Genomic DNA, 22860 nt, shown 5'->3' with positions numbered 1-22860 from the left:
ATGCATTTAATCAAGGGTCTTAAATCTGCCAGCTCTGGAAAAACAGACTTCCTTTAATATTGTCCACAATCCAGCATTTCTGTAGGAGCAACCAGTGTAATCTCAGCCACCCAACCCTTACAGTGCAAACAAGTACCTGGGGAGGTGCAGGGGTTACATCCCACACCTGGAACTGTGGCTTCACAGTTCCTCCTGGTACAAATAACAAAGTGTTTTTGAAACGTGCTGTACCAATTGCAATACCAAGTTATTGCTTCCTGTACTCACTGTTCCTCCACCGCCTCCCTCCCTTGACCTTACACTGGATTTGCTCTTTCAGGAGACATTATTTTGTTTGCTCATCTTTCCCACAACGAGGGTTACGTGCAAAATATAGGGGAAAGAGTAAATTTAAAGATTTAACCTCTCCCATGGATAAAGGAATAATGACAGCAGCCTGTGATACATATATGAATCTAAAAAAAATCCATCTGCTGACACAGGCTCTAAGTGGCATCAATGCATTGGAGCAGAAGAGATACTGTCAATAAAATTGAAAACAAGGCTGTCCAAAATAGAAAGGAAAGGGGAAAAAATCCAAAACTATCTCAGGATGTTTTCCCTTTCCACCCCAAAGATCTGGAAGGCTTCTTCATGACTATTCTGACTATAGCTGCTGATGTAGGTACAGCCTCTCCCAACTGCCTCCAGTCCATAAAGCTGTAAATTCCACCCAAAGAGAGAACTTCAGCATTTTTATCTACAAGAAAAACTTCAACAACAGGTACTCAGAGGCATAAATCCACATGGTATTTGAGGGTTAAAAAAACAGAGGAAATCTGTAGCCTGGGAAAATTAGGGGCTTTCCATTCCCGGTGTAATGAAACGACAGATTTAAAGTTCAGAGTGAGAAAAGTCATTGAAAGGAATTAGACTTCAAGCTTCCTGAGACATACAGGCTTTGTTTTTCAGGGCTATTGATAAATCTATCAGTGTCCCGATTACTGTCCCCCCCACCCCCTGAAAAAAACCGCTAAAAGAGGAATTTGCTGCCTTAATTGGAAGGAAAAGGGTTTAAAGAATATCCACTGTAAGGTCCCTCTGAAGAAGGAAAGTCCCTGGAGGCAAAACAATAATTGGTTTTGACCTTCCGCCGTTCAGGAGGCGTCGGGAGAGACGAGACTTAAACACAGCCTGACAACTGTGAGTTCCAATCAAACTCAGAAAGAGACGGAAATTGGATAAGCAAATTCCTTTTTGTTCATGACCCCGGTCCCGCTTTCCTTTCCTTTCCCCCTGCAGCATGACACATCAGAATCTGTCCTGCGTGCCATAAATCACTCCGGGACAGCAGCAGCCCTTGAATAGCTGTCTTGTGTTACGCTCCCATCTTCCAGAGGAGCGGCATTAGCAGTCCCAGGCTGCCCTGGGACACACGTTCCCCGGCACAAAGGCTGCTGGGGAGGAAGGAAGCTGTGATTTCATTGCTGTTTTCAGCACGGTGTCAAGTCCCCCGCTCAGGGTTTGGGAGAACTCTCCCCAGCAGCACTGGGAGCCGCTTGCCAATTTAAGGAAATTTGGTTTTGAATGCAGAAAGCCACAATCCTCATTCTGTCAGGAGCTGCAGCTGACAAAATGCTTTCCTTTCTGTCCATCTGAGCTCACAGAGGACACTCTTTGTCATTCCCCGCCACCACTGCGGGAAACGTCATGTTTCCTGTGTCACCTCCCGCAGGGCAAGTGCATTTTGTCTCAGTGTCCTCCTAACTCCTGGCAGCAGCTGGAGGCACCTCCATGCTTCCCACAGCTTGTCCCTGTCACTGCCCATCACCCCTGGCTGTGCGGGCCAGGTGCCCTTCAGGCCTAACCACGCTTGTTACTTGTTACCTGCAAACCCCACACTTCGAGGTGTCACAGAACTTAAAAATCATTTTTCTGCTTTAAGGACAACTTAAGCTAATAATGCTTCAAATGCCAGGAAGCAATAGTTGGGTATTGCAATTGGTACAGCACGTTTCAAAAATACTTTGTAATTGCTATTTGTACCAGGAGGAACTGAGAAGCCACAGTTCCAGGTGTGGGATGTAACCCCTGCACCTCCCCAGGTACCTGTGTGTACTGTAAGGGTTGGGTGGCTGAGATTACATTGGCTGCTCCTACAGAAATGCTGGATTGTGGACAATATTAAAGGAAGTCTGTTTTTCCAGAGCTGGCAGATTTAAGACCCTTGATTAAAGTCTTACAATGGACCTGAATGCCAACATACAATTAAACATCTTTAAAAACTGAAAGAGAAATGGCAAAGACTCACCACACCAAGGCCATAGACCAAATAAAAACGCATGAACTAATGGTGAATTTTTCCAGCAGCCGCTTTGAGATGGTCACCACTGAAACCCGACTCTTGTAATTTGCAGATATGACTCACAAGACTTGGAAGTCCAAAAGCAATAAAAGCAAAGATTGGAGAGATATCAGGGCTTGGGAGACAAAAATCAGTTATTTTTTGGGTCTGATGAGACAGAGGTGAAAGTGTCAGTGATCTACAGTAAGGTAAGGGTGATGTCCAGGTATTTTCAGAAAGTCAAAACAGTTTCGCTTTCTCCTGGAAAGGAGCTGAAGGCTGGGAATGGCTTTGTGCGGATAGGGTTACATGAGTTACGAGCAGTAGGACTGTCCCAGCTCCACATGCTTTGACCTTTCCTCAAGTTTTGGGAAAAGCTGCTCCTTAGACGTGCCTCCTCAGCTGAACTCAAGCCCTGTTTCCATTAGCTGTGGCTCTTCCAGCCTTTTAGGTGCCATGACAGCTGGTTCCCGCTGAGTCCATGGAAAGCACTGTGTCCCAGAAGGGCTCCCTTTCTCTTAGGCCCCAAGAGTCAGTGTGACATTCAGAGCCTGATGGCAAAGCAGAATATCCCGACAGATCCAAGCCATGCTGCAGCTGCTGCAGGTCAGCAACATTGAGATTCTGACCTGGCACCTTTTGTGCTCCCTGAGACCAGGGCCTGGGCCCCAGCCTAGGCCCAGCCAGCAGCAAACCAGCCCTACACAAACCAGCACCACCAGTGGTCTTTGGAAAGGCCAGATTTGGAACACGTTTCAGAATTCCAGGTCTCTGCCATTTTAATCCTCCAAGTCTTTGCTACCAAGATGTTTCCCAACCACAAGTTCCACCCCATCTCATTCCTATTTAAAAATATTTGGTCAATTCACTTTGATTTGGGGAACTCTAGCAACTGACAACTCCCCTTTTTGCTCCAGATTTCATTCCACAGACCTGGACTTCTACAGCACCCTGCTCACAGTTTTTCACTCCTGTCCTTAGGAAGGATTACAGACAATGACCAGGAGAATGAATCCTTGTCTATGATAATGTTCAAGCTGTATTTAGACAATGGGAATTAATAAAACTGGAACAGGCTCAGCACTGGCACTTTATGTAGGGCAGTATGTACCTCTGAGCTGGGTCGTGTACCCAGCACATCCCTGCTGACGTGACACCTTTGCAGAGGAATTCTGACACAAGGGTGCTGCCATGTGCTGTGGTAGTGGAGAGGTTTCTGCAAAGAGCCAGCAAGGCAGGTTGGCTGGGAGCAAATTAAAAATCCATAAATAACAATCTACAAACAAGGTTCCATAAAAGACTTAAAAATACCAAAAGGGTGGTTTGTCAGTTGTTGGGGTTTGTGAAGTCATTTCATTTATTTTCACTCTACTGAATGGGAATGAAGCTTTAGAGCCAGATGAGAAAAGAGAAAAACCTAACACTTCAACTGCAAGATGCCATGTGCCTTTAACGCCCTAAGATCAAATGTGCTGAGCTCCCATCACAGTGGTGCAACCTATGGCCTTAAACCATCATTAACTCTTTATAGTCATCATTCAGCACTTGCTCAGTGCTCAGAAAGGATAATCCTTGATTCCAAAAAGTCTCAATTTAAGTAGTAAGGAATACTTGCAACTTCTTTTCATTTCTGCATCTTGTCTTTCATTTTCATGTTTTAACTTCCTCTGCTTAACTTACCTTCTTTAACTGCCTCTGCTTCAACCATTGATCTCAAAATAGCTCAGAATATTACCCCCAGATTTCAGAAGACAAAGCAGAGTTTTAGCCCTCTCAAGGAATTTACTGGAGCTCCCTGGGCAGGTCAGCAGCAGAAAGAGCCCAGTTTGTGTAAGGCCATAGTGACTCCTCTGCTCCTCCATCTTCTATTTTCAACACTGTGAGTCTCAAGAAGGAAAGCCCATGATGGCAGGGGTGACATTAGGGCAGGAAATGAGCCAAAACAAGTGTCCTGAAGTTACTTCCTAACACAGGAGCAGGGGAGTTTTCCATCAGAATCCCTTGGCTCTCCCCATTAAGGGCTATAGTGGGTTCTGTTAAGAAGAGGTCAGATGAGGACCCAAGACAGACAATTTTCACATAGTGTTCCAGTGTAAGGCCCCAGGAGAGAGCCCAGCAGAGCCTTGCCTTCTGCATGGCACCTCAGGTCTGAGCTCTCCTCATTATCCCTACGCAGCTGTTCCTGGAGAACACGCCATCCCGCTGGGAGCGAGCGTGTCTGCGGAGTCACCCTGCGGACGGCGGCCGCTCTCCTGGCTCAGAGGGCACTCTGGGGTCACCACATTTGTTTTCAAGGTCTGTTGAATCCCTCAAATGTACATTTCAAAGATCACCAAGGCAGAAGCCGCCGTGCTTTCGGTGACGTCCCTGCCCAATGATGCTGTGCTGGAGGAGGGGGGCACTCAGCGCCCCCCTGCCCAGACATCCCCGCTATGGGAATGACACACCGCCCGTCACACTGCTCACACCAACTGTGGCAGTAAACTCCACCTCAACTCTGACATTTAGTGCCTGCACTGTGACTCATGGCTGCTCGTGATGCCCCGTTTAGGGATGCAGGACTCCAAAGCCAATGCAGAAAAAAAATCAGCAAGACACAGGAATCAGAAAGAGGCATTTGCTGAAATGTAATTTTTATATATTGCAGGGAAGAAACAATAGATGAGGGAAAGTTCCAGTTGCTGTGTCTTTTTGCAGAAAGAAGATGGAAATGTATATTTAAAGTGCACTTTACTAAGTGTGCTTTGACCTGGTGTCCTTTTCATAAACAGTCACCAGAACCACTCGGCTTAACAAAATGATCAGGTCTTCCAGTTTCCAGAGTTTTAGAAAAAATATGGGACCACAAGTTGATTTAGAGTGCATTGAATAAAACTATAAGGATCACCAGAGGCATTGCTTACTATGTTCAGCCTGTTTATAATCCTTGACTTACAGCTCCTAAGAGTCACTCATGCGATGAATGACCATTTGTGTCCCTTCTGGCCGGGTCTGAGGTTCCTCAAGACAGCAGTGAGCACGTTCTGTTTCTGAAGGAACACTGGAGCATGTTGGGACAGGGCTCCATTGTCATCCCCAGGAACCCACTGTGGTGAAGCCAGGACATCACAGCTAACCCAGACACAACCAAGTCCCCTCTGCCTGTCCCTTCTCATTTTACTAGCAGTGTTCTGGATCTATTTATGCAGCTGGTGCTGAGAGACCACTAGATAAAATAATAATTTTAAAATCCTTAATAACTTTCTATATGTGGGTGTCTAGAATTACTTCACAGATACTAATTAGGACAAACATGGCTGTATATAAGTTAACAATTAGAGGTTGTTTTCTTAGGCTGAGTGAAGACATTCTATAGATAAAGTAACAAAATTTAGCATTTCCTTAAAGTCTACATTATATACGAATATATCTTACAAGGATGTGCTCTCACTTTTTCAGAGGCTGAAAAGATGCTCCTTTGAAATGTTTAATTTCACAAGGTACAATTCCCTTGTCCCTTCAACATCTACATGGAACCATGAAACTTACTTTGCAGATGGAGCTGAGCTCTGAGCTCAGACTCTCAGTGGATCCCTGCTGAGCTACCCTGGCTTCATGAGCTGAAAAATAGCCCAGAGCACCCAAATTTGCCTTAAATTTCCACCTATAAAATGCATTACCAAACTCCTGTAACAGAAAATCTGCAAACAGCCAAATGAGGGCATATATGTATCTGCTGCCTGGAAAATGACCAAGTTTACCTACTCAGAAACCCAACTCCTTTCCCTCACTTTGCACCACAGATCATTTATTTGCTTAACAGCAGTTTGAGGCAATTACTATGCTCAAAGGTTGGTAGTAAGACTGCTATTGATAGTGGCCTGGGGAAGAAGATTGCAGTGAATGTCAGTAATCTGAGCATTTTTGGACTAGAGCAGTGTTCAGATTAATGAACAGTGATTCTATTTCAAGGTTACTCTTGCTAATATTAGTATAAAGTCAGACATACCAGAGTGCCACCCAACCTGGCCTTGGACACTTCCAGGGATGGGGCAGCCACAGCCTCCCTGGGCAACCTTTGTGTGGAATCTGCAGTCAGAGGGTGACCTGTTGGTCACCTGAGCTAACACCTCCTCCTCTTTACACAGATTACATCACACAATCTGCACGGTGCTTATTTGCTACTCAACATAGTCATTAAATAAATATTAATGTGATAGGCAGGCAAAAATAACACCAGGTGTAAAGAAACAGCTTATTATACACATACAAGTAGGTAACAGTCCAGGTAGGCAGCAGGTAACACTGTCCAGGTGCCCTCTGGTAATCCCTTAAAAATAAACTCTTACACCTTTCACATAAAATTCTTTCCCCACTTAATTTCATCTCATTACTTTTTGTAGAAAATTCAAATGATGAACCCTCAGTTTCTTCAACAACACATTAGTGTGATACAGCTGCTTTGATTGGGGGTCAATTGCAATTCTGTAAAAACAAATTACTCACAGTACGTGTTCAGCTCATTATCCATGTGGGAATGAGAAGTATTACTGTTTGCCTACCTAACTTCTCTGAACTGGCAGATTCCCCCCCCCCCCGCCCCCGCTGTAGTACTTTTCTTCCATCATGATTCCAAGAAGTTAACTGGCAAATAACAGTGTGTGGCCAACTCTGCCAGAGGTAAAATTCAGTGTTAAATACACCAGTGACATGTCTGTCTGTATGTATGTATACACAACAAGGTATGTGTTTGTATGCAAAGCTAAGCCCTGAATTTGGAATTCTAAACCTGAACTTGATTGCCTGAAATCCTCACTTTATTGACCTCAAACTCAGTTTTTCATCCTGGGTACTGAAAAACTCTATTTTGCTGCTCCTGCCCTCCTGAACTGTCCCTTTGCATTAAAGTCAATGAAAAACCCTGTTATTAACCCAAAGGGTCACTGAAACCTATGGTTCCCTTCAACGAGTCCAAATAAGAAAAAGCCAGAGATCCTGGCCTTTTATTGCACAGATGTGACACTGGGGAAACATCTGTGAAGAGCAACACATTTTTAAATGACTGTAGAAGAAACAGGTGAGAGGAAGCACTGGCATCATCTCTGTGCCTGCTGAGGTGACTGTGGGACAACATGCAGACATGAGAGTGCTCTGGAAAGGACCTTAGTTCTGCCTGACAGACTTGCAAGGTAAAACTTCAGGTATTTTAGAGAGCAGTGGCTGGGAATGGAGAGTTTCTAGATATCACAAACTAAGTCTTCAAGATGTGTAGCAGATTTTTCAGAGGACCCAAGTCATCAGTGAATCACTGGGAGAGTCACCATGTAAAATCCCTGTGGGCATTCTGGAGGGTGAGCCCTCCAATACTGTGCATTTGGCAGTTTTGCTTTTAATTGCATTAAAAAAAGAAACCCAAATATTGTACCTATTTCAGATGCCAAAATTTAACTCAGATTTAAAATTTTTCTCTAACCTCCCATTATTTTCAAATTTCCATGAACACCTCTGGTAGTGAACACCTCTATCACCACAGAGAGGCTTTGTGGAGCAGGAGGAGCATATCCTGCTGTGGGTGCTGCAGACCTTTGTCCAGGCCTGGCTTTCAAAGCAGGAACACCCATTTGGTGTTTGATTCCTTTCTCCTTCCCACACACACACACACAGAATTCATGGACATGGTGGGGGATGAACACTAATTTCAGGGCAGCATCTCTCATTTCACTGCCTTTTAAAGCCCAGACAAGACTGTGCTGTCACTGTTCTGCCTTTAAACAAGCTCTTTCTTTTTGGTGCCTTGTGCAGGGCTTTTTGTTTTGCCTTTGGGTTAAAATCCTTTTAACTTGGATTTTTTTGTGAGAGTTTTCATCCCCCTTCTAGATGTCCCACCCACTCAGCATCACTTGGAATGAAAAGATTAGATGTCAACTGGTCTCCAAGTACAGAATAAAAGAGAACAACAAATTCTACCAAGGATCTCTCTCAGACTGTAAAAATAAAAGATGAGTTTGTATTGGCAAAGGCCTCTCTTGATCTGTTAATATCAAGGAAGACAAAATTATCTGTGTTCTTTGTGAAGCAGCAGTTGTTTGAGTGGGGAAGGAAGCCAAGACAGCTGTTAGATAGTTCAGCACAAAATACTGACAGTGACACACCAACAACACCACCAGCACTGAGGGACTCGGCCAAACCACCAAAACACCAAATATTAGTAACGTTGCTGCTTTTAAAAAGTCTCACAAACTGTGATAATTTAAAATTTTCAGAGTGAAAGATTGAACTTTTCAGTTCATCTTGGCCTACTGTGCTTAAAAGATGCTGTGGAAAGAGCAGCAAAATCTCTCAGATATAAAAGACCCCATTGAGAAGAAGGAAGCAGGTCTTGGTCAGCGCTCAAGATTCAGTGGGGAAGGAGCCATCCATGTTTAGTTTGGATGCAGGACTTTACTCCTTTGAGGAACGAGAGGTCATGAGATTTCAACAGCTTTTGAGGAGTCCTCAGGTCAAGATACTTGAACAAATGGCTTTGTCCCCTTGACCTGCAGCGTTCCCAACCCCATGACAAAGGATTATGAAACCATTTTTTCCACTACCCTCTGGCAGGATGAAATATGGAGGCACTGCTATCGGAGCTTCCTGGCTGGGACCCTGCTCTCACCCTGTTGTCTGGCTCTGGTGGCCTGACCTCTCCTGCACATCATTTTCTCCATTTGTTCCAACTTCCCAGGAAGGGTTTGTTTGCAGATCTTCAAGACTTTCAGACAGAGCCAATATCTAAATGCCAGGGGATTTAACTCTGCTTTCAGCCACCACCAGGAGCAAACAGGGTCACACCCAAACAGCTCCAGGTAAGTGGCATATTAAGTTCAGCAACAGGGATGGGAGGGAGCAGAATTTGGCCCATCAGCATGAGCTCCAGCCACCAGTGCAATGCAGGCTGTGTGAGACTGCAATAAACTTGCCCTTTGCCCTTGTTTGGAACGTTTCATATCCAATTTCTCCCTTCCCAGGCCCCTGTGTCCTCTGGAAAAGCTTTCTTTTCCTCAACTACACCCTTTTACATGGCACTCTACATTTCTCTCCAGCTGCACCTTCAAAGCTTTGCAAACTCCAATTACTGTCTAAATTGCATTTATAGTAAAAAAAAAAAAAAAATTTTCTTTTGGTGCAGAATTACACATTGACTGTTTTCTTATAGATTTGGATCATAAAAGAACTTACAGGAAAAAACCATATAAACTTACAGTGCAGCTTGGCTGTAACAGCCTTTGTTCTGCATCAGTGGATGTGGTAGAGAACAGTGTGATACATTTTTATAATAAGGAACAAGAAGGACCCCATAGCTCTGATGGAGATCAAAGTCATCCACCCCACCAACAGAAAGCTCCCACTGGTGCCAGGAGCCTGTTCCAAAATGGAGCTCAGCCCTAGATCTCCCCAAACACTGGGAAATTATAATGAACACCCTTTTCACAGCATCAGTGACTCCTGCAACCTTTCCCCCTCTCCCCCGTTTTTCTAAGGGATGCATCACATCCTAAATTCTGTAACAGATGTTCTTTACAAGGCCATAACCATTTACAATGAGTGTTGTGTGAATAGGGAACTCAGACTTCTCAAAATCCCTGGTTTTCCACGTGCACACAGCTCGCCTGCAGCACGGGCAAACTCTGTGAACATTCCTGACATCCTCTAACCTCCATGTGGGAACTTTCCCAAACAGAAGCGGATTTGACAAGCCAGCAAGCAAAGGGAGAGAATTCGTAGAATCCAAAAGTCAGTAGAAATATTTAAATCTCCCCAGCACAACTCACTTTGGGTGTCTGTTATTTCACATCTCGGTTTTGTGCCGGGGCTCAGCACCGTGTTCGCTGGGGGAGCAGATCCTTTTGACTCACCAGATCAGAGATAACCTTGCCAAGCGGGAACTTTCAAGAAGCTGCCCACTGCATTCACAGGAGATGAAAGGACAGTTGCAGTTCTAACAGCAACATCACCTGACAAAGTCTTAGGCGATTTATACCTAAAAAAAAACCCTTTTCTGCAACTTCTCATAGTGTTTTTAACAGCTGGATGTTTTACTGTGTTCATAGGCAGGTCCAAATATAAATAGTAGTTTCTCTACTGACCCACATACTTGGCCTATATTCAGAGCCTTTTAAGATGTTTCCATTAACCACGAACACTGTCAGGTCTTTCTCCAGTGTAATCTTATTTATGAGGTCCTGTTTCCCAGCACAAAACAGGACCAGATCAGCTGGAATCGGGTTCCTAGCTCACAGCTGAAAGCCTGTTTTCCTCCTATCCTCCACGGACACACACCTTTATCCTCAGCATCTTTTATGGCTGCATTTTTAGATCTAATTCCCAGTGCTCCATAAAGGAAAGAAGACTGAAAAAGATAAGCCATAGCTATTGGGAAAATTGAGAAAACAAAAATCAAAGAAGGAATCTAATAGAAGATGAGGCACGTGGCTCCACAGTTACTATTTTTTAATATTTTATAACTACATTTACTGTAGCCTTAACTCATCTGGTCTGTGAAATCTCCAGTCCAGAGAATCCAGAGTAACTGAATTAATCTTAGTACAAAAACCATGGCTCAAATCCTCTGGCCTTTGTCTGGGGAAGTCTTTCATTGGAGCTTTCAGCTGGAAAGAGACTGCAGGAATTTGTGGCTGTGGAGCATGCAGCTCCAATAAATATATAATTCATCATGGAGAAGTTTGTTAAAACCGTTAGGGATAAAATAAATGTTCTTCTTTCCTATTGAAAAGAGATGTCAGTTTTTCTCTTACCATTATTAAAAGGGCCAGCCAGGGAGAATAAAGGCTTATTACATGGGAAAGCATATAGAGCCCTTTTATGAACTCTGGCTGCAGCCCTTCTCTTTGTGAGACTCTTTGTTTCAGTTTGTTTTTCAGCAGCTGTATCTGATCTGTATCTCCACACTTTCATCCTGTGACAAAACACAGCTGCAAAGTGACTACGAGTTTCTCATCTGTCCATCTCTGCCTGTTCTCACAGAGGGGACAGGTATGAAAAGCCCCAAAACCAACTTTGGGGTGTTAAATCCAATAAATAATTGTGCAGTGAGTCACGAGGTCTTGGCTCATCTTTCTTGGAAGTACCAGTGATAGCACCTTATCACCAAAGATGCCGAATTGCCAAATGATACCAAAGATGCTTGGAAAGTTACTGGTATAACAGAGTGAGTAGGGTTGCCATCCCTTGAAAAGGGTTGTTAGGACAGAAATACTTTGTTTTCAAGTGCAGAATAGAAAACTAATCACCCTGTGTTTAGTCTAAACCTCCCAGTCTAAAAAAATCCTTGACACTCAAATGGAGTGGTAGGAGCACAACTGATGCAGCACAGCTTCAAGCATCTCCTTGCCTGATTTTGATGACATTATCAGAATTAAAAATATTACAGAGTCCCACTGTATGAAATGTGTGTGCTAATGCTTTGTTTAGACAAAGCTGCCTCAAAAGAAAATTGTATTTATGTAAATGCATCCCTATATCTTCCCTGCCATCCCCTGCTCCCTCCCATTTTAGGAGTGCCATCCTTCACAAGCTGAACATTAAGGGACTAGAACATAAATCCAGGGAGCTGGGGGTGCTCAGCCTGGAGATAAGGAGGCTCAGGGGGGACCTTCTCTCTCTCTCCAACTCCCTGACAGGAGGGTGAAGCCAAATGGGGGTTGGGCTCTGCTCCCAGGGAACAAGGGACAGGATGAGAGGAAATGGCCTCAGACTGTGCCAGGGGAGGTTGGGGTTGGATGTTAGGGAAAATTTCTTCACAGAAATAGTATTAAGCATTGGCACAGCCTCCCCAAGGAAGTAGTGGAGTCACTATCACTGGAAGTGCTAAAAAAGTAGATGTGGCACTTCATGATATGGTTTAGTGGGAATGGTGGGGATTGGTCAAAGGTTGGACTCGATGATCTTGGAGGTCTTTTCCAACTGTAATGATTCTGTGATTCTACACTGAGGAGCCAAGGAGACCCAAGAATATTTTCAAGCCTGATGAGGGAACACAGAAGACACTGTGCAGGAGAGGGTTGATTTTACACAGGAGTGTTCCAGTGAATTCAATGCACCTTGGACACCAAAGGAAGAGCCATGAATATCCTACAACTGCTAGGCTTGCCATCTCCTCCCAGTTATTCCCTCTCCTGAACTTTCCTAGTTTCTCAAAGCACATCTCCTATAAGGAGCTGTTTGGATGGGTTACCCTATTCCAGCCCTGCAAAACGACCACAAGGAACAGCCACTTCCCAAACACTGTCATGGAGCCCTCTCCATCCTGCTCCGCACACTGAGCCAGGGCTGCTGAAGAATCCCACGGCTGCTGAAGAATCCCATGGCTGCCAGCTGTGATTTCCAGAGAGAGGGATAAGATACACTAATGACTGTGACTCTTACTACTGATTACCACTAATGCACTTCATTGGCCAGTGCAAGTCAATGTAAAAGCCTTTGCAATTTGAAAAGAACTGTTTCAACTTATTAAATACTGTAGAATTTCGGGCTCTGATAATGGTCCACGTGCCCACATTTCTCTCACAGTTACAAAAAGGGATGTACAGCACCTGCACCTGCCTGGCTGGCCGTGTTTGACCTGGACTGCACTTACAACTTTTATTGCTGCACTTACTTTGAGTTTAAGTGCAATCAGCGAAAATAGTAGACTGGCAAACATAGAATCATTAAGATTGGAAAAGACCTCCAAGATCATCAAGTCCAACCTTTTATCCCATAGAAGGTGCTGACACTGACATTTGCTTTTTTTGTAATCAGACAGAAAAGCAAAATATCAAATATTTTCAGAGTGGAAACTCTGAGTTATTTTTAGCTGAAAGGATCAAAATTAGTTCATTAAGAAGTTCTATCTGATAATGTCAAACCATTCATATCTATAATTAATCTTTAATATCGTAGTAATTTTTAGAAGCTGAAAAGAGCTGAACTCTGAAACAAGGAGTCAAAATGAAAGTTGCTTTTTCAATCTCAAGTAGTATCAGTGTTTCCGTTGAAAACTTCATCAAGATGAACTTCCCCCAAAATTTTAATTATGCTGAAACAGCATTTTCAAAAAGAAATTTATCCTGTTCAAATTAAAAATAAATTAAAAAACCCAATAAACCAAACCAGACAAAACCCCCAAAACACAAAACTTGGCTGCCTGGCAGCCTCAACCTCTCTAAAAATAACTGAGCCAAGTCAAATCCACCCACCTTCCCTCTCCATCACAAACACAAGCTCTCACAGTTTGATTACAAACCTCAGGGCACGCTGTGGTTTCACTTCCAGCTGCAGGTCCCAGAGTGGGCTGATTACAGGAACACCCCATGACCTGCCCACGCCAGAGAGGGTTTTCTCAGAAAGAAGTGGCCCAGACAGCAGTGCCAGTAGGTCTGTCTGGGCAAACCTACATGGATATGGTAGAGCAGAATAAGCTCATTGGTTTGAAGGTGGGAGCCCATTCCCAGCACACATCTGGCAGCCCAGCTGTTGCTCCAAGGTATGACCTTCCCACTCCCTGCACAGAGGCAGCTGTGCCAGCAGAGCTTTCCAGAGGTACATCATCACACTCGTTCAAGTGAGCAAAGGCTTCTCTTGCTTTCAGGACTGAATTTTAAAACTTAGCTAAGAATGTTTTGGGATCTGAGCTGTGAATTTTTCATTTGAGGGGTTGAGAAAAGGCACTCATTTAATTAAGAAACTGAATGAACTCAAAGGAAAAAAGGAGCACCATTTCCAGAAACTGATTTAAATGCTCTTTTAGAAATCATTAATTATATATTTAAGTTTAACTTTTTACTTACTGAATGCTTCATTTCTACACACAGATCCCACTTCAATATCCCTCCACATTTGAGCAACCTGGTCTAGTGGAAGACATCCCTTCCCATGGCAGGGAGTTGGAACTGGATGAGCTTTAAAGTCTCTTCCAACCCAAACCATTCCAGGCTTCTATGTTTTAGAGTTGTGCAAAATCTTCAAAATTATTTTGCTTTGGTAGATTTTACTTCCACTCTGCACCCACTTTTCATAGGTGTGATTGACTTTAGCAAGAGGAAAACCAAGGAAAAAAGAGTGATCCACACCAGGACAGGGAAGACAAGAAGAGCACACACATGTTTCTCAGCTGCTGTACATTTACAGGGAAAGGTCCAGGGAAGGAGAGAAATCAGGTAACCACTCTGTTGAAAACAAAGGTGTTTCCGGGTCACTAAAAATTCCACAATTATTTCACGTTTTCCCCAGTCTTCTTTTCCACTGCAAAGACCAAAATCTGCCCCGTCAGATGCCAACCAAGCTGTTACTTGTTTTGTTTTGCAGGTTGCTAAGGAACGGGGCTGTTTTTGCTTACTTGCCTCCCTTGGGCTATTTCACAACACTTTGTAATATACACTGCTCTTTTCTGCTGCACATCTGGTTTTGATTTTAGGTTTCAGAACCCCCTCTGAAAACTGAGATATTAGTTTTTCATATCTATCATCTAGACAAAGTGCATCAGCCTGTCAAACTGAGTGCACCGGTGAGACACATTTAACCCTCTCAAGTTACTCTCCCAAAAGCTGTTTTCATTTGTTGTCGAGTTCAGACGGTGGAAGTAGCTCAAGTATTTTGTCTAATTTGCTGTGTGAAATTAGCTGCAACCACCATTAAATTTTAGGTATGAAATAAAACTACCCCATTTCTTCAAAACATACCATTGGAGAGGAAACCCTCCTGCCTCGCAAACACGAGCAAAGAGAGACGATCGTCGCCCCAGCAGATGCTCGACAACGTCTCCCAAAGCTTCTAGTCTTTCATTTTCCTTGGAAGCAGCTACTCCCAGAAAGCAGCTACCCAGCATGGAGAGGGGTTCTCCTGTGTCTTTGGAAAATGGTGTTGCGGGATGGCAGGACAACCCAGTTGGTACTTTGGGGCAGCTGCAAACACGTCCCTCATCCCAGCAGTGCCGCTGGTCACACAGGCACAGAGTCATTGAGGTTGGAAAAGCCCTCTAAGATCATCCAACCATTACCCCAGCACTGCTGTAGTCACCACTAAACCATGTCCCCAAGTGCCACATCCACATTCCCGTTGAACACTTCCAAGGGTGGTGATTCCACCACTGCCGTGGGCAGCCTGGTCCAATGCCTGACCACTCTTCTAGTGAAGAAACTTTTCCTAATATCTAATCTAAACCTCCCCTGATGCAACTTGAGGCTGTTTCCTTATCTGCGTACAAACTGATGGGGATAACATATATTCCTGCTCTGCTGATACCCCTAAACCAAGTGATCCTGACCTAAGTCCTCTCCCAAAGCCTTTTTCCATATTCTGCAAGCAAAGCTCTGACAGAGAGGGGGTGGCAGAGCTAACAGTGTTCCTTTAGTCTTCACCCATCTGGTCCCAGCGTCATTTAAAGTTGCAATTAAAATTTATATCCCCAGGCTAAGGTCACTCAGAAAACTTCTGCCAAGAACTACATCCATTTGACACCCTGCAGAGAAAAGAAACTGCCTCTGCTTTATCCCAATAGTTTGCTTTTCCCACCATCCTGAGGATTTGTCTCTGTGCTCTTTTTAAGCCACTCTGGTGACTATCTGATCCTATAAAATTCTATAGTCCAGGGAATCCTCCTTTCTCAGCAGGACACGGGGTCCAACAGGTTTCACAGCTCCAGAGCAAGGCCAGGGTGATTCAGTCTCTGGCCCTGCAGGTTCTGGCCCCTGGTGCTGCCTGGCAGTGCCAGTGCCAGGGAAGTCCTGCAGTGCACAAGTTTTTCTGAGAATCACCAAAACTATCATTTAAAAAGAAATACCGGCCGGGAGAGGCAGGTCTGGCACCTTCACTTTGTGCTGGATGAGGCACAGGCTGCTGCAGCCTGTGTGCTGCAGAGCTGGGGCTGCCAGGGCAGAATTCCTGGATGGGAAGCAGGTCTGCTATTCAGCAATAGCAGACTAAACCTAAATCCACAACCTTCAGTGAATATAAAATTCAAAGTCTGATTTTCAACCTTCTCCTGAGACCTATCCCAGCAGTGTTAAAAATTCAATGTGAAAAAGTATTTGATGCCATGGAGGTCCATACCAGTAAAAAATAAACTTGGATATTCCCAAAATTTTGCCTCACGGACAGACTGCCCTTTCCTAAACATGAAGATGATACTAGAGAACCACTCCACCACGGAGGGGCTGTAGGTTTTTAAGACTGCACAGACATCAAATCTTGTGAATTTTAAAGACCTGCTGAGTTCTGGACATGGTGCCCATGGCTGCACCTCAGATTATGTCCCAGTGCTGCCCAGTTTCCTTCCTGAAAGGGCACTGAAGGCAGCTCAGCAGCCAAAGGGAGATGCCTGAAGGACAACTGGGCAGTGTGACACTGGATTTTCCCTACTCCATCTTCTCCTGGACACATCAGAAGTCAGCCAAGCTCGGGACAGTGCGTGGCCAGCCCAGGGCCTGGCAGCCTCCCCCTGCCTGGGACTCTCAGGAGCTGGGCCAGGGCTAATTGCTGCAGGGGCTCTGTGATCCACTCAACCACAGGGCTGTGCTCCTGCTGTGCAGCAGGGATTCAGAGCATATGGGATAATAAGCCTGTGGAAAAATCTCAGGATAAAGCAGAGTTGGTCTCGTCATTACCCCGTCACAGCTTCTTAGATGCTCCGGGGGCAAAAACTGAAACAAAGGTATTAAAATGCAGCAAACCACATCTTTCCATCTCTTTGCATCAAATCTAAACCAACCCAATGCTTGGAACCCTCAATATCCCATTTTACCCCACGCCCCTTTTCATTTTGGTGTGGTCAGGCTTTCCCCTCCCCACAGCCTCTCGCCAGTTCAGCCCTGGAACGGCTCAGGCAGCTCCCTCCACCCAGAGGGTCCTGCCCAAAACCGTCCTGCGGTGTGAGCTCACCGTGACCTCTCAGCAAAGCACAGCCCTTCTCCTCCCCGTGTTCAGAGAGGCTCGCGGGGCAGCGCCTCATTTGCAGCTCGTGTGCTTCACTCTTAACCAATTAATAGCTCGTCCCGTCCTGATGGGTGAGGAGAGGGTTAAGAATATCGTGGAGCAGTGGGGGCATAGGAGAGCTCAGTCTGGAAGCAGTTTAAGTAACCTAAGGAGAATCTGATACAGACCAAAGACACACAAGTACAGATGCATTTAATAGAAGCCTCTCTCTGCTCGAGATCTACAGCTGAGACTCCTACAGCAAAATGTGCTGTTGGGAACATCCTGTGCTCCAACCACGATGGCTCTGGGAGGAATCAGAGCCAGTATTATGTGCTGGTGCTCCGAAGGACTGAATGTTCACTTCAGACACACGTTTGGGGGATGTATATTTATGCATAGATTTTGGGATGCAGCACATCCCACTGTGAACTTGGACAGCAGCTTCCTCTTCCATCTAAGAATTCCTCTCTTAAGAAATCCCAGTGTTGTGTAAGGAAGGGCACAGCCCAGGAGCTGTTCCAGCAGCAGCTGAGCCAGGTTAAGGCGTTCTCACCTCCAGCCTGCCCACAGCTGTGTATCCACTGCCCCCCATTAGGGGTTACCACCCTTTTCCATGAGCCACATAACCACATCTGTGGACACTCCCAAGTCTGGCTCCCTCAGAATGATCCAGCTTAGCTTAAGCACTTTTTAGTAAGTTTATTGTTTGGGCTTATTTTTATTATTTTTTGAGCTAGCTCATCTTGAGATTGATAGTTTCTTGACTCAGTTCAGCTGCAACTGGAACAGCATCTCTGACCACGCTCCAATAAAGCTGTTGCAAAATTGCATCTGTCAGTCTCTTCAGTCAAAGCCTGTAAGACCAATCTAAAGACAATATATTTAATTCCATAAACATTCTTTTGTCTGCTATCTCACTGTTTCCTCGGTATTACTGGAAATTTAGATCACTTCTGTGTGCAGCAGTCTATTCTCCAACAACTTATTTAAGGAGATCTAAGATAATCAACACTCTGAAGAAACTATCACAAAAAAAACCCCTCCAGGTCCTCCCTCTTCCAGAGAATTTATGGCTTCCATGAGGTGCAGAACTGCAAGAATCCAGTAAGTCACGGGGGAACCTGATCAGAAACTGTTGATGCATTTATATTATTAGTATTATGACTTTATTTCATTTTCAATTCTTGCCATATGGGACTTAGGAGACTTGTGCAGCCAAGGCCTCGCACAGCCGTGCCAGGAGGCAGGAAAGGTAGTTTGGGGAGACACAAATATTTGCTTCACTGACCTCTGTGTTTGGCTCCTAAGGAGGTTTGATTTGTATTCAGGCCCATACTTGTGCTCTCAGGGAACACACATAACTCAGGCCAATTGTATGGGATGGGAGCACAACGAGGAGCCCTGCTCAGGCTCTGACATTTAGCAAGCCAAGAGGGTTGAAAATGGAGCCAAGTCCATTGCCTGGCTTGGCTGCACAAACCAAAACACAAACCTCGCCACTGGAATTGATTATAGGCACATGAAAAGAAAATACATAAAATGATACATAAGGTTCTTGTAACCTCCAGGAGCCGATGCCAGAATATGCTCATGGGCTTGGTTCAACACCACAAGTGAGCGCAGAGCTCAGCCCAGGCCGCGCTCGGGTTTTCATCAGATTAACTCTTCAGCTCAGGTCAGAGCACCCCTTGTGCTGCTCCCAGATCTGAGCTTCCCCTCCAGCCCCCAGGGAAAGGAGTAGCTGGCTGTGTGAATGCAGGATTTATAGCACTTCAGCTGGTGCAAAAGGTGCTATAGCTGCCCACAGGAGGAAAGGAAATTGAATTAAGTGAGATTAGGAATCTACACAACAGAGGAGCCAGAAGGCTGTTTATGCTAAATGTAAAATATTACATGAGCCAGCCCCACAGAAAGTGGATTCTTCCTCTGCTACAGATCCCAGTTATCCCTCAACTCAAACTGGGGGCTTTGGCTATGCATTTCTTAGTTTAATTATGGTTAATAATTTAGTTAGGAAGCTTAATCCATGCAGACTACTACACTGATTTGAACAACAAAGCTCAGCAGGCACTAAAATGTTATATTTCTTGGAAGAATATGAGTTATTAATAGTATCCTTTCCCATGCAAAAACTTGTGCCTTTCTGTAGAGTCTCACTGTTCTCCAGAAAGACACTTTTTTCTCAGTTTGACGTATTTGATATAATAGTTTGATATGATGAAGGTAACGCTTTCAGGAAGGGCTTGAAAGCAGACATTATTGTTTTACTGCAACACCAGTGAGACTCAGCATTTCCCTGGAAATGAGCAGAGCTAAGATGATGGTTTTTCACTTTCCGGTAACCCTTGTGCAAGGTGTTGGAGCCTTTCTGAAAGAGCACTGAAGAGATTGTCTGAAAAATGAATCAAGCCTTTATCCAAAAAGCCATCAAAAACCGAGTTACCACAACTAGATTTGCTTGTGGCCAAGAACCTTTCCTTCCTGAAACACCAAACGCAAGGGCTGGAAGCAAATAAAATGTTCTTAGAGGACAGGGTGAAGCAAAGGAATGATCTTTAAGGTCCCTTCCACCCCAAACCATGCTGTGATTCCATGAATAGTGGAGTCCAGTGTTCAGATACATCATATTTTCTTCTAAGGAATAAGTAATTTAATCCTACTACAGTTACTCCTGTAGCAATTTCCCTTCAGGTTTCAGGAACTCCTGTGTCCTGCTAACAGAAAGCAGGAGTTCAATAGTGCACTCAAACTCTCCCAATTTAACTTAAGGTTTAGTCTTTTCTAATTCAAAGACATTTCATTTTAAAGTGTTTTTGCCTTATAATAAACAGATAATAAACAGATTCTTGGTTTCCTACAATAAAAAGAGAAAAAGACTGTAAACTTGAAACCTTTAAAAGGGCACGTGGGACTATTCTTTAATTTTATTCTTTGGCTGTGGAATCTATACTCATTAAAAGTGAAAAGTTGAGCTCTGATTACTATTTGTGCTTTTAAAGTTTGCCTTTCTACCCCCAGAAAGAAAGGCAAAATGTGCTGATGTGCTTTCACTGTTTGGTTTTAGATTTTTTTCCTTCCTGTTGCAACGTGGCACCAAAATGCAAAGTTTGGGTTCCCTAGAATGCAAAGAAAGTAATGTAACACGGTTTTAAAGAATCTTTCTAAAAAGAAAGATGTGTAGTTAAAGATGGAAGATACTGAAAACACAAACTATGAAGTTTGGCTATTAAGTGATAGAAAGGGTTGTGAGATGGCCCAACTCTTTCCTTGCTATGAATCGTCTTCATGTGCTGATGATCCAAATATGTAATTCTTCCCTGTTTTGCTGTATTTTTCTACAGAAGAAGAATAATAAATAATAAAAATAATATAATTGAGCTACAGACATAAATGGAGATTGGATTTGTGACAGCCAGCATGAGAGAGGCAATAATTTAAGCTGATGGGAGAAGGCAAGAAACAGGAAAGTGTTTCCATCTCCTCATCCTACTATTGGAAATGGAAATATGACTTCGTATAAAGGCCACATTTTGGAATATGCTGAGCTTCTGTACACCCTGTTGTTGTACTATAGTAACAAGCTTTCTGAATGCTTGAAAAATGGGATTTCATTTAAAGCTGGGGAAGGGGTGGCAGGCCCAGGAGCCCTATCTGGGGATGAACAGCTGTCTGGATCCTGCTGTGGATGTCTCTGTGCAGCATCTCCCTGGTGCAGCCCAGCCCCAGATGCAGCTGCTGGCCCTGCCCAAGCCGGGCACACCCCTGCTCCCAACGGGATTTGCCAGATTCTAAATGTCTGCCAAATCCTGTCTGTTCAGAGCAAAGCAAAACCCAGCAGTGCATGTGCAAATCAACAGCACATGGATGAGTTTTCCCCTCATCCCCCACAGCTTTCGTTCGCTTTGACTGGAGAGTTCAGAACATCCCGTGCTTTAAAGGGTGTTTGGGAACTGCTTTCTCCTACAGCTTGGAAAAAACTTAATTATTATTGAATTAAAACTGTTTTTTCAAAACTTGTTTTTATTCCGAACAGAGCCATAACGATCCAGCCAATGCTCTCAATGTAAACACACTTAACACAAAATGGGTTTAGAACAAACCATTAATTTCAAGACTTCCTGGTAATATATATATTGCTGTTAAAGCAAATATTTTTCCATAGGTTTTGAGCCTGTGTTATCAGGGTTGCAATAAATTCTGCCATTCCCACATAAAGACATTAAAAACTGAATGGCATTATGTGTCAAGTGAATTATTTCAATTGGATTAAATTAATTAATCTCATCCTGATTTTCCAACCTTAATTCTAAACATTTCTTGAAGGAACTGAAAAATATGTAAATAGGAACAATCACTTGAAATAAAAATATGCAGGGTCTGTTCTGAAAATATTGACATGAAGTGATTGACATTATCAGAGGATCTCTTTGCCTCGAGATATCTCAATGAAATTAAATTGTTTCTGACAGGTTCCTGAAGAAATTTTTAGTTCAAATGAAACCACATTTTCAAAGAAAAATATTTTGGAGACAAATCTGTGCCTTGCCCCCCTTGGTGCAGAGTCCCCTGCGACCCATGAACAGAGGGAGCTGTTTGCCCTGATGTGGTTTTCGGTCTGAATTTGCCTATTTTTAGTGCCCTGTGTCAGAACTCAGTGGCAACCTGGGGATTTTCCTGGCTTTTTTTGTTTGCTTTTTTTTCCCTCTGAGTAATTTGTGCTGCACACTGATGTTGCTGCTGTTTGTAAACAGTAGGCTACGAGCTGTTCCTAAAACCCAGAAGGGTTTGAGCAGAAGGGCGCTTCGCCTTTCCTTCAGTGTTTCTCTCTCCTGCTCCGTGCGTGTTCAGCTCCACACTCAATTCCACGTATTCTTGTAAATGTAAGAGCACAATAAATTTGGGAACCACAACACTTTCAGCTGCCCCACGTCATTCTCACCCCAGTGGTTTCTAAACTGCTCCTCACACCCAGGCACTGCAGATATGCAGGAGCAGCAAACCACGGCTGCCCCCAAGGCACATCCTGTCTCCACGCTCATTTGCAGTGTTTTTCCTGGGACAAGTCCCATGGGATACATTTGGAGGCTGTTATTTAGTTTTGCAACATGAGTGTACTGGAATCAGGAAAATTCAAAATAGTCCATGAGCAATAGAAACAGAAATTAAGAGATAAATGAGTTTCACAAAGGAACTCAACAGTGGAAATACTTTTTGGGTTGGGATGTCCGGCCTTCTCAGCCTGAGGGTTGGGATTAGTTTTGGGAGCTCTTGTGGGTTCTATGGATCAAGTGATGTAAATACTGTCAATGGATTTCAACTTACAGACTTTCTAAGCTCTCCTTTAAATATTCCGCCTGTTCTCCAAGACAAAAGGTGGGTACAACTGATGGAAGAGGCCTTGTAATGCTTCCAGAAGATCCATCAGCTGCGTGTGGAGCCCCTCTCGTGCTGTATCAGCATTTCTGCTTCTGTGCTGAAAACTGGAAGTGAAAAGGCATCTTGTTAGAAGAACCCAGAATCAAGAAGTGTGGAGCCAGGTTGCAAAACCAGGAAAAAAATCAGAGGGAAGTAGGTGACCAAAAAGGAGGAAGAAGATGTTTCTAAAT

General features: G+C 44.0%; 1 long non-coding RNA gene across 2 annotated transcripts in view; it reads right to left on the bottom strand.

The window, feature by feature from the left end:
• Positions 1 to 22860, bottom strand: part of LOC113950026 — a 118849-nt gene that overhangs the window by 15763 nt on the left and 80226 nt on the right. For both annotated transcript variants that reach the window (XR_003528637.1, XR_003528636.1), the window contains one exon: positions 22577 to 22734. This is a non-coding gene — a long non-coding RNA (uncharacterized LOC113950026). The remainder of the gene's footprint in view (positions 1 to 22576; positions 22735 to 22860) is intronic.

Source organism: Corapipo altera, unplaced genomic scaffold (assembly GCF_003945725.1).
Source record: "Corapipo altera isolate COAL_440 unplaced genomic scaffold, ASM394572v1 112, whole genome shotgun sequence".
Classification (NCBI taxonomy): Eukaryota; Metazoa; Chordata; class Aves; order Passeriformes; family Pipridae; genus Corapipo; species Corapipo altera.
This window is presented reverse-complemented; position numbering and strand designations above follow the sequence as displayed.